Raw genomic sequence first — 5,144 nt, 5'->3', positions numbered from 1 at the left:
GTTACGTGGAATTCGCAGCGCCAACAAAATGCAAAGAAAATAAATAATGAGAGAAAAACAAGCGACCAAAGTGCAAATAATTATGCGGAATTTTTTTGTGTGGCGTCAGTATCGTTGACTTGACAAAAAAGAAAAACATAAAACGCAAGCAACGCTGAGAATCTGCTCTTGGCCCTGGTCAGGGCTGAGATCTAATCTATGGCAATATATAGTATAGATTATATATGTAGATACACACATATGTACATAAAGATTTTTTATGTGATATGAATTAAAATAATATCAATTGCTCAACATTTAAGAGCTTAAAGACATGTCGCCTAGTTAACCACATATTGAACCACATTTTAAAAACTAGATATTGCATTATTATACCGTGATCTCAATGAAAATGTGAATGTCGAATCTGTACATACAAGAAGCGTCGCATGATTAGGGGAACAGCTCGGCGCACGGTTAAGGGTATCTTCTAGTCAGGCACATCTTTTCACATCAACCTAATACTCTTGTATAACTAGTGGAGCTAATGTTGGATAACTGGTTAATTTGTGGTAATATGTAGACGTATACTAATTAAAATAAGGATACATTGTATAAGCAAGAACGGTTTGTCTAGACAGGATTGATGATTAAATATTATTTTCTTTTCGTTTCAGTTACAAGTTCCATGTCTGTTATCATGACTGTTGTTAAAATAATATATATAGTTTTAAGAAAAGGTAAGTCTCAACTGTATAAAATTTATTTATGAATTGATTTTTTGATGAAAATACAACTCGAGCTTCAGCAACTTAACTCTGTCAGCAGCAAGATTGGACGACTGTCTAATGCCTTGGATTCTTGGAATCAATTTGGCCTAATTTAAACTTCGGCCTGACGTAGTCCCTTACTTGTATTTATTTTTCTAGAACAAACAAAAAGTATTGTTCCCATTTTTTGCAGCTCTTTTAATTGCTATCCGGCATTTATTTCAGATTGCGATTATAGCTGTAAAAAAGTCCCTCATATCGCTGTGTAAAGTGCAGAGCATTGCATATTCCATATCCACGCAAACATTATTTATTTTGCGGTTTTCATTATTGCTGATGTTGTCGTTGTTGTTGTTGTTGTGGCTGGTTTTTATTATTTCTGAGAAAATTTGACGGGTACGTGTGACATATTCCAGCTGGAGGCGCCGCCGATAAGGCGCAACACAGTCGCAGTCGCAGTCGCAGTCGCAGTCAGTCACAACAATCCCACAGATTCAGATACCGATACTCAGTCAATGGTGCCGACTACGGCCCTGGCACTGGCACTGGGGCTGGCACTGGGGCCGTCTCTTCAATGTGGGCATGGGTAGACTCGTTGTACTTGGCCCGCACTTGGCATGCAAGACGTCCGACTGTTGTCCGACAATCTTAGTTGTAAATAATTACGATGAAGTCGCAGAAAACGCAAATTGTGACTAATAAAACGAGGATGAGGACGTCGAGGTCGGCGACAGCGTCAAGTGGAAGGTACATACTTAAGCTAAGCTGCGAATATTGCGTGGGGATTCCAGGCCAGGCCGAGCCCAGTCGAGCCGAGAGTCGATAAGTCGCAATCGATGGGCATGATTTATGTGCCTTAAGAAAACATAAGAAGCAGCTTAACAATGGGCTGCAGTCGACTCTTCAATACGGGCTCAGAGTTTACGTTGAGCCAAGTATACGCACTTAAGAGTTGATTTCAGATTTTAATTCCTGGCTACTGCGATAGTCCTAGGACTGTGCATATACCCCTCTGCATTGCAGTGAGCGTGTATCACACTGAAGAGACGGATAAACAATACGATTGAGTAGAAGCAAAGCTCGGATGAAGGTCATTATCCAGCCAACGACCACGCGCGTCCTGTTTCATAATTAAGTTGGGCTCCGCCTCAAACTAGATTGGGCTAGCTGGGCGGCCATATCATTTGCTTGTGGGCGCTTTAATTGACGCGCTGGCCAAGGGAAGCTGGCAGCGGGGCAGCAAGACAAAGGGACAGGCCGAGGCCGGGCAACGTATCAAAATGTGCAGTTTGTGTTTATTCAGCGTAAAATGAAATTATCATCGTCATATTCAATTATCCTTGCGAGTGCATGGGCCACACTACCCTCCCCTCCCCTGCATCAATGGCCTGTTCATTGACCCGCCCTCGGCTACGTCGTCGTCGCCGTCATCTCTGTGGGCGGACTGTGAAGGACGACACACCACAGAGAGGCCAGCAAGCATCTGTCTATCCGTTTAAGCATACGTTTTGCACTCACAAAAGGATTGTCGGCTTGTGCCGTAGGCGTTAGTCGCCTGCTCCTTGTTGATTGTGGATTGGGGTCGTTCATGCGCATAAACTGACCAAATTGAAAATTGCATTCGACGTTCGGCAGGCAACTGCAACATTTCAACATTGCAACATTTCAACATTTTCCGCATTGCCTGCAAATTGGCAATTGGCAATCGCATATCAAATTTTGTCATAACGCAACCTTCAAATTGATCTCTTTGTCCCTTCATTTTAATTGAAAATGGCAATTCGTTTTCATTTACTGAGAAGTACATACATAATAATTTAATGAAAAGTTCCGTCATCTTCAGAAATCAAAATAAATGTGTGCTTTAGCTCTGTTAAGGCTCAGACTAATACTTTTTCGTTTATTCCTCTGATCGTTTTGATTTCATATATGTATCTATTCCTCTCTTAGTCTTCTTACAATACCCCCCTTACTCCCTCTTACTACCTCTTTATCCTCTTTCTATCTCAAAGTTGATCTTTACCAGAGTTCGGAGTAATATACATATCCCTTTCTCTCTATATATATCTCTTTCTTTCTATAGGTGAATCTATTAATTTCTTCATCACTCTCACTCCCTCTTAAATTACCTTTTATTATTGTTCTTCTACCTTCACAGATGTCATGCTATTCTCATGATTTTAGGGATTCCCAGTAAGGGTGATTCATTTTCTAGTCATCTCAAATAAAGTCTGATAATAAATAAATATATATATCCATATATATTAATGGGATATTCTAGCTTTTTATTATTGTCACAACAAAACGATAAAAACTATAAAAGTGCAGTCTATAAACACATTTGAGCCGTAGCGTAGTTATATAGCCCATATTCGCATCTCATAAATGGGCTTCCGCATCTCCAGCAGAATCCAATTTCAGTCAGCTGCTTTGTGATGGGGGCTGGGGACAGGAGTAGAGGGTGGTAGAGAAATATAAGCAAATTTAAAAATTACACGCGCAATGATTTTTATTGCATTTGATGAACATTTAATTTTGATTTAATTTTTAATGAGATTTACTGCCTGAACTGCGTTTCTATATATACATAAATATATATTGTTTTGTTTTTTATACATTGACTTTTTATACCGTGTTTGGGGCGGGCTGTCAGAGTCAATTTGACGGCGATTGATATGATTGGAAATGGGTTTTGGGGAGCTACGTGATAATCGCCGATTACTGCCATTATTGTGGCCACCCACAAACAACAAAGCGGCTGCCGATGGCAAAATAATCGTAAAACATAAACAACAACAACAGCAACAATGAAAATAGCAATAACAATAACAATGTCTAATAACAGTCGCAGCGATGTAAATAAATAAATTGTGGCGAAATCAACTGAAATAAAATAAAATATAAAATCAGAATAAAAATCAAGGCCCAAGAGCAATAGATGGCACGACAGTTGAATACCCTATATAAATATTATAGGGAATATTAATAAGACTATGTTGAAGCAAATGTGTAAAAACAGATAATAGATGATATGATGTCTCTGGCAATTTGGATAAAGAAAGTTCTATAAAATTTGAGCGTGTTTCTTGTGTTATAGCAGTTCTTCTGTCGTTGCCAACACATGCCTTGATTAAGCCGAAATTCCCTCTTAGACAAGGTGAGGCAGCAGAGCAATTGAGTACGTGGTAATGCAAAGGGGAAACAATTGGCAACTGCATTTGGTCAAATCGGCATGTGGTTTATTTATTTATTTGTTTAAATTTTAATGATTGCTACCGATAGCAGCAGCAGCAGCAGCAGCAGCAGCAGCAGCAGCAACAATTGCCTGCGCCAGGCAAATAAACAAATTAACTCGAAATATCATTGGGGTTTCTATACGTGTATGTCTGTCTGCTTCTCTGTCTGAGTGTGTGTGTCTATGATTGTTTATTGTAATTGTTTTGTTTACCTTTATTGCTGTTGTTTTGCCAATGTAATTTGCAAAATGATGCAGCTCTGCTAGACTACTGTTTGCAGCAGCAGAAGCAGCAGCAGCAGCTGCACTTACTCAATTATTTTAATTAAACTTGATGACTGACTAACTGATCATCGATTAGTCGGCTTAGTCGCTATTAGTCGGAAGTCGGCTTTTTCTTAGCCTTGCATTGTTTTCGCAGCTGGATTATTTAAGTATGATATTATGGTATAATATTATATGCTTGAGCTATTCGCTGATTTGAATACTATAGTAGAATATGGTGAATGATGAAGAGGGGATGAGAAGGAGGGACGCAGTCTATATATTTCTTTCGATCTATATGTATTATAGATTCATTTTGCTGTTACCATTATCTCTCAACTGTACTAAATAAGTTTTGCCAAATATATACCCATTAAAAATCGGAAGTCAGGGTATCATAGTTTGGTGAAAATGTATTTAATTGGAACAAAGGGCCTGGCCATAAAGTAAATAAGTGCTCGATCAGTGCGAAGGTCTATTCGGTTGTCGACCTGTCTGTCCATCCTGTACAGCATGTGTATGCAATTCGACTTTATTTATTTTATCCCAATATCTCATCCGATTTCCTCATTATCGATTAAGTTTGCAGGAGCTAGATTTCGTTTACTTCTAACTGAGGATCCCCATTTTTCATTTCATTTCAAGATTGGAATAGCAACAGCTTGCAGTGTTCAGGGTATTGCCAAGTCGTTCAGTTCCTGACTTTGGCTTACTTACTTGTTTTTAGTTAAGTATCACAATGTTGTTTACAAATACAACAACAATGTTTAGACACTGGCAGATTGACATATTGACACGGAGGGATTGGCTGATTGACATAGGCTATTAATTTATTAATAGACATGCGAGCCCGTCCAACGGGCGCCAATTAGACGTTTGTCAACACATAATAATTT

This window comes from Drosophila mojavensis, unplaced genomic scaffold (assembly GCF_018153725.1).
Source record: "Drosophila mojavensis isolate 15081-1352.22 unplaced genomic scaffold, ASM1815372v1 contig_74, whole genome shotgun sequence".
NCBI classification, from domain to species: Eukaryota; Metazoa; Arthropoda; class Insecta; order Diptera; family Drosophilidae; genus Drosophila; species Drosophila mojavensis.
The sequence above is the reverse complement of the archived record's forward strand: the minus strand, read 5'-3'. Positions refer to the sequence as shown.